The sequence below is a fragment of the Thamnophis sirtalis genome, unplaced genomic scaffold, assembly GCF_051295495.1.
Source record: "Thamnophis sirtalis isolate CommonGarterSnake01/CBP01778 unplaced genomic scaffold, rThaSir2_p1.2 scaffold_5, whole genome shotgun sequence".
NCBI classification, from domain to species: Eukaryota; Metazoa; Chordata; class Lepidosauria; order Squamata; family Natricidae; genus Thamnophis; species Thamnophis sirtalis.
In genome coordinates, this window is record NW_028261385.1 from 113,320,973 (window position 1) to 113,333,146 (window position 12,174).

At 44.1% G+C, this 12,174-nt stretch overlaps 1 pseudogene; it reads right to left on the bottom strand.

Moving 5' to 3' along the window:
* Nucleotides 1-220: 220 nt before the first annotated feature.
* Nucleotides 221-4,881, bottom strand: LOC148045562 (uncharacterized; annotated as a pseudogene).
* Between the last annotated feature and the right edge of the window lie 7,293 nt (nt 4,882-12,174).

Sequence of the window (12,174 nt, forward strand, 5' to 3'; positions counted from 1 at the left end):
TTTTCACTGCAACAGTATTAACAGGAATTAAAGAGAAAGCAATTAATGGTCTGAGTATACCAACGAAGAAGAGTAACACCAAGAATGATTTGCAAACTCAAAAGCAAACTGAAGAAGAAAGAGGGGAAGAGGTTGCTAAAATCAATGAAGATAAAGAACAAGAAAGCACTGAAGAACAAGGACCAACATATAGTGCTCCATTAGCTGAGAAAACAAAGCATCAAATGGAAGATGCTGAAAGAGCATGTTTGCTGAAAGTGAACCAAGTGAACTGGAAAGAATTGGGAAATGTATTAAAAAAGGTCAATGAGGCTGTGCAAACCATCTGAATCACTACATTAGCTCAAACAAACCAGCTGATGTATGCAGCAGCCTTCGTAACCACCAAAAGAATTTGGTTTGAAAATGCAAAAGAACCAAAGAGGCAAGAAGAGGAAGCCTAAATGGAAAATTCAGTTGGAATTGAAGATCAAAAAATTTCGTGGAGACTTGAGCAACTTGAAGAACCTAAGGCAAGGTCAGCTAAAGAACAAGCAGGTCAAAAGCAGCCAGAAAGCTAGGAAAGTGATAAGAAAACGTTCTAAGTTTTGCTTCTTGAACGATGCAGTCAACATTGTCCTCCCTCCCCACCCATTCCCAAGTATAGGACTCCCTTCTTCTCTTGAAGAATGGCAGATTCACGGATCTGACAGTTGCTTTCCTTGCCAGTCTTTGCCAGCAGGGATGACAAGCATAAGAATGCAGGCCAGCTGAGAGAGCCCAAGTATTTCAATTCCTATCTTTTCAACTATAGATGGAGCAGCCAAGTCATCACTGCTTTGGCAGTTTCAGGCAGAGTATTTCCTATTTTGTGTAGGTAACTTTCTTAATGAACAGAATATTCACTTTCCTTCAAATGCACTGTTAGTCCAAAAAAATGGGTTACTCAGATCCTGACAATCTTTCCCTCATTTTTAAAACTAGCTTGCCATTTTCATGTCAACAATTTTTTCCTTATTTCTCTCTGCTTGTAGTAGGATTCTGTGGTACAGCAAGAATATAATGTTTATTTTCAGTGGTAGCAAATGGACTTCTCTTGGCAGATTTCTATGCTATGAATCAAATCCCCTCATGTACCTCTTACTTACTTATTCTAACTAAGAAGCACACTCATGATTATGTTGCTGCATGGTATTACCCTATAGCTGGAGAGGCATGCACCCTTGACCTCCCATTTTCCATCACTTGAGCTAATAAATGTGCTTAGCACAAGATGTGATGATGATGTCCTAATAAAATTAGGTGGTTCACATTTTTTTCCCCTAAAGTTGAGTAGAGTCAAGTAGCCACGGGCAACAAAATTATCTTTTGGTTTATTTGAATAATTTCTTTTTTATTCATTTTTTCAATTGTTTAAGAGTGTTAGGGGCATGACTTGTAAGCAAAGACAATGTAGTTAGACAAGTTAGTATACCAAGCTTAGGCAAAAACCTAATCCATAAAATATTACCACTGCTTGCCTATATAAAATATCTACTAATTCATTCATTATCCTCTGATCACTACATTTGGAATGGTCAATCTGAAGCAAATGTGGCGTGGGGGAGAAGGAGAAGAAACATTCAATGCAAATTGTCCTGAAACAATTACAATGGAATCTAACAGCCCTATAAGGTAGACCAGGCTAAGAAACCAATGCCACATATGTGTTGTGGCTCGGTAGGAGCCTTTGGAGCTGCTATCAGTGAGTGGTTTCAGGATGCTCCCGGGAGAAGATATCAAGCAGCTGGGGCTCGTTTAGGCTCTCCTCCTGTGGATAAAAGACTGATGGTGCCACGCCTTAGTTGCAGAAGTCAATGTCATCCATCCTTCTCCGTACGTGTGTAACCATTGAGAGAAGCCTTTAGCCAAGTGTCTGGATTCACGTAACTCTGTTTGGTATTTAGTTTGAGTGAAGACTTTTTGTAAGAGCCATTTATCTATGTTTATTCTGGGCTTGCAGCCAGCTTGAGCCAGACTGATAAAGACATCCTTTTGCAAGCTGTGTGTGTGGCTGTCATTTTTGAAGGAGCAAAGAGTACAACATAAAAGAAAACACATATTACAAAAATTAAAAGGAACATTAAATAAAGTATCAAAAAAAAATCCAATTGATATTTACAATAAAAAGTAAAAAATAAAATTAAAATTAACAACCAAATTAATCATATATTTTATTCTATTCAGGCCAGGTCGGCTTGCTGGAAAAGCCAATTTTTTAGGCGTGTCGGAAGGACTGGAGATTGGGGATTATGCCAAGCTCCGGGGGCAGCTCATTCCAGAGGGAAGGCGCTCCCACAGAGAAGGCTCTCCTCCTGGGGGTTGCTAGCTGACACTGTCTAGCTGATGGCACCATGAGAAGGCCAACTCTGTGGGATCGCACTGGACGGTGGGAGGCTACTGGTGGCAGTAGGTGATCTCGCAGGTACCCTGGGCCTAAGCCATGGAGTGCTTTAAAGGTCATAATTAGTACCTTGAATCACACCTGGAAGACAACCTGCAGCCAGTGCAGGCTGCCTAAAAGGAGTGTAACATGGCAGCACCTAGGTACCCCCATGATAACCTGCGCGGCCGCATTCTGGACCAGTTGAAGCCTCTGGGTGCTCTTCAAGGGCAGCCCCATGTAGAGAGCATTACTGTAGTCCAGGTGAGAAAGGACGAGGACATGAGTGACTGTCCACAGAGCATCCCGATCCAGAAAGGGGCGCAACTGACGTATCAGGCGAACCTGGTAAAAGGCCCCCCTGGTCACGGCCATCAGGTGTTCTTCTAAACTAAGCTGCATATCCAGGAGGACTCCCAGAACTCTCTGAGGGGGGGTAAAGTTTCTCCTCCTATCATCATAGATGGAACAAGATGCACAAATCGGGATGATGGAAACCACAGTCACTCAGTCTTGGAGGGATTGAGCTTGAGTCTGTTCCTCCCCATCCAGATCCGCACAGCCTCCAGGCATCGGGACATCACATCGAGGGCATCGTTTGAATGGTTTGGAGTAGAGATGAAAAGTTGGGTATCATCAGCATATTGATGATACCGTACCCCCAAACCACAGATGATCTCGCCCAGTGGTTTCATATATATGTTGAACAGGAGGGGTGAGAGAACCGACCCCTGGGGCACCCCACAAGTGACACACCTCGGGAATGATCCCTGTCCTCCCATCAACATGAACTGTGACCAATCCGACAGGTGCCACTCCCAACCCCCCGAGTCGTTGCAGTAGGATACCATGGTCAATGGTATCAAAAGCTGCCGAGAGATCTAATAGGACTAGGACAGAGGAGCAGTCCCTGTCCTGGGCCCGCCAGAGATCATCAACCAACGTGACCAATGCTGTCTCCATGCTGTACCCAGGACTGAAACCTGATTGAAATGGATCCAGGTAGGCAACTTCATCCAGGTACTGGGGAAGCTGATGTGCTACCACACGCTTGACAACCTTCGCTACAAAGCGAAGGTTGGAGACCAGATGATAGTTGACTAAAGTGGCTGGGTCCAGGGAAGGCTTCTTAAGGAGGAGCCTCACCACCGCCACCTTCAAGCAGCACTGAGTCTCCCCATAATCCTGTCCATCCCTCAGGGGTCACAGGGTCAAACTCATCCCAGATAGTCTCCACAAGATTCATCCCTGTTGACTCGCCCAAATCTACCCAGTCAGAGTCCAAGCCTGTCTGAATCTGAGCGATTTTATCCTGCAGATACTAAACAAATTCATCAGCCCTACCTTGCAAGGGGTCTTCCCCAGTTCCTTAGTTAAGTAAGGAGCGGGTCACCCTAAACAGGGCAGCTGGGCAGTTATCTGCGGATGCGATAAGAGCGGAAAAAATGTTGCTGTTTTGCCACTTTTATCGCCACTAAGTAGGATTTAATATGAATTCTTACTAGTGTTCGATCAGATTCAGACCGGCTGGCCCTCCAACCACTCTCTAGGCATCTTTTCTGGCATTTCATCTCCCAGAGCTTCTCGGTAAACCAGGGAGCTACCCAAGATTGACACCGGGTCAGAGGCTGCAAAGGCACAACATGGTCCAAGGCCCCAGTGGCTGCATCCTTTCAGGGTCCATCAGGCGCCTGGGGCAGAACCTTCTAGTCGGTTCCGCCTCCCTACGGCGAAGGGTGGCAGTATGGAACTCAAGCCTGATGAGGAAATGATTAGACCATGACAAGGGTTGGACAGAAATATCCCCTTAATCTAGATAATTCATCCACTGCCCAGAGATGAAAATCAGGTCAAGCATGTGTCCCCTGTTATGGGTGGGGTCTTGAATTAACTGAGTTAGGTCCATAGCCATCATGGAAGTCATGAACTCCCGAGCTGACTCAGATGTCTTGCCAATGGAAAGCAGATTAAAATCCCCCAGGATCATAAGCCTGGGGAAACAACCGCCAATCCGGTTAACATATGTAGCAGCTCCGGCAGGGCCGATGAAACGTAGCAGGGAGACAGGTACATAACAAAAAGGCCCACATGAACTCCAAGGCTCCATTTCACAAAAAGGGACTCATACCCGCCTATCTGAGGCACAGTGACTTCCTGAAGTCCAAGACTTTCCCTAATAACCACTGCCACCCCCACCCCTTCCCTCGGCTCTTGGCTAGTGAAACGCCCAGAAACCTGGTGGGTATAATTCACTAAGGGGAACACCCCCCCCCATGGCCCAACCAGGTCTCTGTAATGCACGCCAGGTCCGCTCTACCCTCTTGTATGAGGTCGTAAATGAGGGAAGCCTTATGTACCACGGACCTGGCGTTAAGCAACACCAGCCAGAGACCAGGGTCCTGTAATCCCAAGCACCCAGGGGTGCGAGAAGGGCGATGAGGGTCAGAACGTGTGATCGTTCTTAAATAGCGAACCTGCATCCCCCGAACATAATTTGGCCCTCAGCCCCCACAATATCTGCCTCTTCCACAAACATTAGAGATGGTAAACTCCCCAATGGAATGGCTTAATGTCTCCCCTGGAATCCCAATCCTTCCCAGCAATCCCGACCCGTGCCCATCGACCTGTGCACATTAGTTAGCTCTGGCCTGTGCCCTGGCAGACTCCCCCCCCCCAAGCCTGTATGAGCCATCCGGATCAGCCCTCCTTCCCCCCTTTAAAATTTGATTAAGAAACCCCTGTAAGAAACCTCTAAGAAGTCTCTTCTTCACATGCCACCTCTCAGGATCCCAAGATCCATCATTAAGGAAGCGTCTTGATAGGCAACAAGGCCATCCCCGGGAAAGGGGGAGTTCCCAAAGGGAGTAAAGTTCTGTTGCAGTATAACATAGAGGAGATTGTGGCATCAACCAAATGGGATGACATCACGGGGAGATGGAATGGGGAGCTGACATGTCCACAAGGGGGGGCAGCCGACAGTGTTCAAGGGGGTAGCGGAAAGCTTATGTCCATCATAGCAATGGTTGATGTTAAGGACAATATGTAGGGGTAACGGCCAGATGTCAAAATCACAGCAGATGATAAATTGCGAGGTGGTGAAGCGGCCAGTGATGGTGGTGGTGAGGATAGAGGTGGCAGCGGTGGCTGCTCCAACAACTCCAACAACTAAGCTCCATCCATGCCAGCCGCACTCATATCCGTCTCCAGGGCCGCACTCTGTTGACCCAGTCCATAGTGTCACAAGAGGAGGGGCCAAATGGCCAAATGGCACACTACGGTGGCCCAGGCAATGGTGGTGATACCGGAGGGGGCCACAACAAAGGACCCCCCCACTCCAACTGCGCCCATGCCAACTACTGAAGCCATCTTCCGCTGGCATCAATATCCATGCCATCTGCCTCAGCCACTCCCCGCTGATCCAGCCTATCATGTCCATAACCATGTTGGGGGGGAAGCAACTGGGATAACACCAGGGGAGTGGCAGAAACCCCAGGCAGGGCATCCTGCTGCCACGGCCGCCACCGACCACATCCATGCCGGCAGCTGCAGACGCTCTCCATTCTCCATTCACCGCCCACCATCCCGTTTCACTCATGACGCTCCGGCTACGAGGCAGGAAATCGCAGCTCAAGGGTTCCCCCTAGGTCCCAGAAGACAGCTTTATTGTGACTTCTTACCTGTTTCCTGATGATGATCCCTTTTAGCAGATAACCTTATCTTCTCTCTGCACTTATGATAACACTAGCCTCTAGCCAGTACCATGGGTCGCTCATTCCCTCTCTTTTTTTGCCATAAGCAAACTATGGAGGTTGATGTGCCATCTTTGGGATATCCTGTTGATTACATAATTTTGCTTCCATACATTTTGTGGGGGGGGGGGGGGTGACCACATGATTATCTGATGCTACACTTGCAATCTTTTAGTTTGTACATCACAAATATGACAAGTAGGGTAAGACAGCAAACAAGTGCCACATGAAAACCATATATAAACAATAGAAAATAGTATGAATAAAAAAACAAGATTAATTTTTGATGATGATAGAAGTGGAACTGACCATTCCATATCATAATGGCTGTTATATGAGTCAGAAGGAATTTTAAATTATATGGAGGAATAAAATCCTAATTAAATAACCTCAAAAACCATTTACAAGACATGTTGACTTCCATTTCTTGCTTGTGCAGGGACTGCTAAAACAAAACCACTTGCCATGATTGCCCACATTTTTTGTTTGTGTTTTAATTGCCACATATCATTGAAAACAATATAATATAATACATGTTATTTCTTGGATGTTGGGTGCCCTTCTTGCCCTTCTCCTCTTGACTTAAGATCAATTGAGAGGAAAACCTCCAACATAGTTCAACATGGCAGACAATATAAGTCAAATGCAGTTGCTAACATCCCTCATCTCTTTCTAGTTACACTTCTGAAGTTGCTGATCCATGAACATTTGCCATAATCATTTGTTAATTTTTATTCCTCTCAGGATTTATTTCTTCTGCTCATTTTCCCATTTTCTTATGGGCCGATGCTATTGGGCTATCACCACATGATTGCCTCCTGGCAACTCTTCTCCATAGTTTCCTCAAGTTCCATCTTGGAATTTTCCAATCTCGTATGTTGAACAGTTCCTACAAACAAACCTGATTATTTACCTTGTATAGTCAATGAACACAAATTGGGGAATTGGTAGACTCTGCACTGTAGGTAAAGTGCACAGAAAAATAACCAGAAAGTGTTAAGGAGTGAAAATCCACCCTACTTCCATTTTTCAAATAAATCTATTTTTTTCTATTTGCACATTTTAGAGAAAGAGATACTTTATATTTCCTGTGCAGACATATAATATTAATGTAAGCAAAACTCATTGTGAAGGTGCCTTATTGATATATTGGGTGGGACTTTAAGAATCCAGTGGAGCTTGGGACACAAATCAAAGGCTGTGTCCTGGAGTCTCCTGAGCATTTGAACTGTGAGAATACTTTAAGAAACCCATGTGAGTTTGGGACACTTGTGCCTTCTTCTTGGCCAAACATAACAAGTCAAAGTCTGTGTCCTGACCTCTCCTGAGTATGGAGCATTTGAAGAACAAAAGATGCAAGTCTTGCCAGAAAAAGAGGTCCAGACTGAGAACCACTCTTTAACTGACTGGTCTGGTGGCTATTATTTATGTGCAAGAAGCACAAGAACCAAATTCTTTTGATGCTGAATCTTTAAAATACAAAATGGCAGAGCTTGGCTATAGAGACTCTTTACAGAAATCTCTGAATCAGGAGCTGAAATTTCAGCTTGGTATGGATGTTTACTCTTGAAACTAAGTAGAAGCACTACTATAGTATATATAACGATAGCAACCTTTTAGCACATTTCACTGAATTACTTATTTCAACTTCAGACTAAAGCAAACATTCGCTGTATTTTTTTTATACTATTGTTCTCCATTAGATGAATTCTCCCATAATGATTTTCACTGAGGAAATAGATTATGACTAAATAAGTCTGTTTTTCTTTCAATCACATTTTGTGTAAAACTAAATGATTCTGTAAAATCCTGTAAAAAACCCCATCTCAAATTTTACTCAGGCTAAATATGCTAACATCATCCAAATGTGAGAGTTAGCCTAAGCATCATTAGGCTGATTCAAAAGAATGACAAATCTTTAAACAACGACATCTTAAAGCTAAATTCTCACACTGTGCCTTGCATTTGCACATGGACTACTCAAAGAAGGAGAATATGGTATGTACCTTCAACTACAGTACATCTATTGCAAAGCAATATTTTCTTATGAAATTATTTGGTTTTGGATATCTATGGCTTAGAACAACTGTTTTGAGTCTTTTCCATTTGCTTTTTGGAACTGGAAATATAATATTTTCTTATATTTCAGAGAGAGTACATAATACATATTTTTATGTATGTAAAATGGAACGTATTTCCATCCTCCCTAATACATTGTTTTATGCATGTGGAGGCTTTATCCATTAGCTTGTGAAAATTAAGTTTGAGCTTCTAACTTTGCTGATTCCAGTACTGATTGGGCATCTTTATAGTTTTCGGTTTATTCCAATTCCAAAAGTGCTTCTTTTTTTTCCTCAAGAGGCAACTGGACTTTCTTGTTTTCCTTTGAGGACATTTCACTTCTCATCCAAGAAGCTTCTGTAGGGAATGGAAGGATTTATACTCCTTGCAGACAGCTGGTTGTTTGCATTCTTTTAGCAGGTCATTAAGGTCACTGGAGGTTTATCTGTGTCATCAGGGTCACCTGAGTAGTGCAAATGGGTGTGGAGCCTTCTTGGAAATGTTGAAAAGACTGTGTTGAGATAGATGATGTCGTATTCCTCTCCCTCTGTTGACAGAGGGCTGTTCAGTTTTGACATAGATAAGTACCCATAATAAGTACTGAGAAAACAAAAGAAAATTAGTGCAAGTCTATCAAAACCAGCATAATAATATTCAAGGTGAGCAGCATTAATTAGAGTTTTTGGAGATTCTTTAAGGTTAGCCTAAATAGAATGCATTCCACTAGTCAAAAAAACCAATTTATCTAAGGCTGTGATGGTGAACCTTTTTGGCACAGAGTGCCCAAGCCGGAATGTAAGTGCATGCATGTGCATGCACACGCACTGGAGCACCAGAAACTGTGGGAATAATGGCAGAGACCTGCTCCCACAGGATGTGCCATAGTGTACACGAAACAATGAAAGCGCATGGGAATGTGGAAAACAGGATGAATGAATCCTAAAAATAACTGGCCACAGGCAAGCTCTGGCCCTAAGTGATAACATTGTATGCTAATGAGTGTAATAAGAATAAAAGGGAGTTTTTGGACTCTGTTCTGAGCTCTCATCCTGAGAAATCTTCCCTGTGTGTCTTATTCCTCATGAGAGACCACCACACGTGGTGACCCCGACGTGATCCTATGCCGACGGATACGTCCCTGCTAACCCTCTGCTTGCCGCCTGGAATAGGCTCGGTGCACCCGACGACGTCGCTGGCGACTGACTCTAATTTGTAAGTATGGGGAGTGGAATGTCTGCAGCTCAGAAAGTTCATGTTGAAGAGCTTAGGCAATTAGGCAGGAAAAAATATTTAAGCACCCAAGACCAAAAAATTACCAAGCCTCTCTCTAAATCAGAGGCTGTCAAATTGCTTGCTTACGTTTGGGCTAACTGTCCATCTTATCTGGAACATGGCTCCTTAAAAGCCGACACATGGAGGAAAATTGGTGCAGTCCTCCACCAAGTTCCGAGGCCTCATTTAATGGCTCTTTTAATAAATAAGGCTCGCTTTCGAGCTAAATGCCTTATTGGTTTTGATCTTGGTGGTTTGTATGTCCCCATTTCTCTTACTGTTTGGGAACCCCTCTTGGCCACATCTGATGTCTTACAACTTTCCTTGGCTGATTGGTCAGGTTTTGTGTCTTGTCATTTACCTTCTGATCCCTGTTTTCAACTTTTCCTCAACGTTCCCCTTTCCCTGTCCACTTCCTTGGTAACCTCCCCTCTCTCGGATACGTTGACGCTTTTTGTGGATGGGGGAAAAACATATGGTTCTTGTGTGTGGCAACAGGATGGATCCTGGCACGCAAAAATCACCCCGCCTCAATCCTCTGCTCAACGTGCTGAACTTGCCGCTACGATTTTGGCTTTTCAGACTTTTCCCCATTTACCCTTTAATTTGATTTTGGATATGTGTATCGTGTTCTTATTTCTTTGTCTAATTCCTATGTTTCTCCCTCTTTGGACGATTCTCTCTTAAGCCTTTTTCTTACCCTTCAACTCCTTTTGCAGCGTCGTGTTTGTCCCTTCTTCCCCGCCCATATTCGTAGCCACTTGCCTTTTCTGGGCATGTTTCAAGAGGGCAATGCCCGGGCGGATGGAGCTGCTTCTACAGCCTCCTCCATTTTAGTCCTTTCGCCGGTTACTGCATGGGATAGTCATGCCTATTTTCATCAGAATAAAAAAGCTCTTATGAAACAATTTTCCCATTTCAGCTCAGGAGGCATCAGCCATTATTCAACAATGTCCTACCTGTAGCCTTCAAGCACATGCAGTTCCCCAAGGTGTCAACCCTCGAGGGACACAAAGTTGTCAATTGTGGCAAATGGATGTGACTCAATATTTGCCAACGGGGTGAGGCCACCAAACATATTATTAATCATTGCATTCGGACTTTCTGTATTTTGGGTAACCCAACAGAGTTGAAAACTGATAATGGCCCGGCTTACACTAGTTCCACCTTTGCGGCGTTTTGCCATTGCTGGTCCATTATCCATAAATTTGGTATTCCTTATAACTCCACTGGTCAAGCCATTGTGGAACGAGCTAATCAAACTTTGAAAACTGCTCTTGCTGCACACTCCAAAAATAAAGGGGAAAATAACCCCGGCTTACCTGGAATACAAAATGTTTTAAATCTTACTCTTTACACTCTCAACTTTCTTAATGTTACCGGCACCCCAGGTCTCACGGCCGCCAGCAGGCATTTTTCTGCTTCTCCCGCAGACACTCCACCTCCACAAGTGTACTACCGACGTCTGCCGGACCCGTCCTGGAAAGGTCCTGCCTCCCTCATTACTTGGGGCTGTGGTTACGCTGCAATTGAAGACCATGGTGAAATTATCTGGACACCTGCTCGCTGTGTTCGGCCTTACATGGTGCCTGCTGACGTTCCCTCGGTGTAGTACACATGACTTGGGGGCTTCGGGTCCCAATTCTTATTTACAGGACTTAAGGAAGGTTTCACAACTTTTTAATTTAACTAATTGTTGGATTTGCTTACATATCCCAATGGATAGCAAAGGTGGCATGGTGTTACACACTATTCCCTTTAATGAAACAGGATGGAAACAAGCTACCTGGCCTAGAACACAAAGTTTGCTTGACATCACATATGCTGTAGCCAACCGTGTGCAGGAACCTGCTCATTACTGTTTTTCCAGCACAGGCCAATGGAGGAATGCAACATATCTTGGCACCTACACTAATTGTGAGACTCTGATTCCGTGGAATGGATTGGCTACTTGTTGTAATGCCATTAATACAACAGCGCCAGATGGAGTCAATAAATACTGGGCTTGCAGTCAAATGCAGGCCATGGTACAGTTTGCCAACTCCTCGAAAAAAGGAACTTATGACATACCTAATATGTGGCTCATATGTGGTAGAAGGGCTTGCCGACAGACTCCACGAAATTGGCAAGGTGTATGTACGTTGGGATTGTTGGCTCCGGCTATATATGCTATGGAAGAATTACCTAGTGGAAGAATTCAAAATAAACGAGACACCTTCTCTGAATCCCCCCTGACATTGGGAGGATCATCCTGGACTCAATTTTCTAGAGGTGTTCTCCCTCCACTAGGCATTGCAATGAATTATAGAGATTTGCATAAGTTAAATAATTGGACTGTTGTTATGTTTAATGAAACTATTACTGCTCTAAAATTAGTTAATCAGGAACTGGGGGAAATACATAGTGTAACATTGCAGAATCGTTTTGCTTTGGATATTATTTTGGCTGCAAAAGGTGGTGTTTATGCTTTGATTCATTCACATTGTTGCATGTACATTCATGATAATCAACCTAATATTTCTGCCACAGTGGAAAAAATGGAGTCCTTGGTACGTAACAACCCCCTGCATAGTGATGGTTCTGGTACCATCGACTTATGGGGGGCTCTGTGGTCCTGGCTACCTGATGGTTCCTGGCTGAGGTCACTGATTCCTGTGGTAATAACCATCATTGTATTGCTGGTGTTACTTT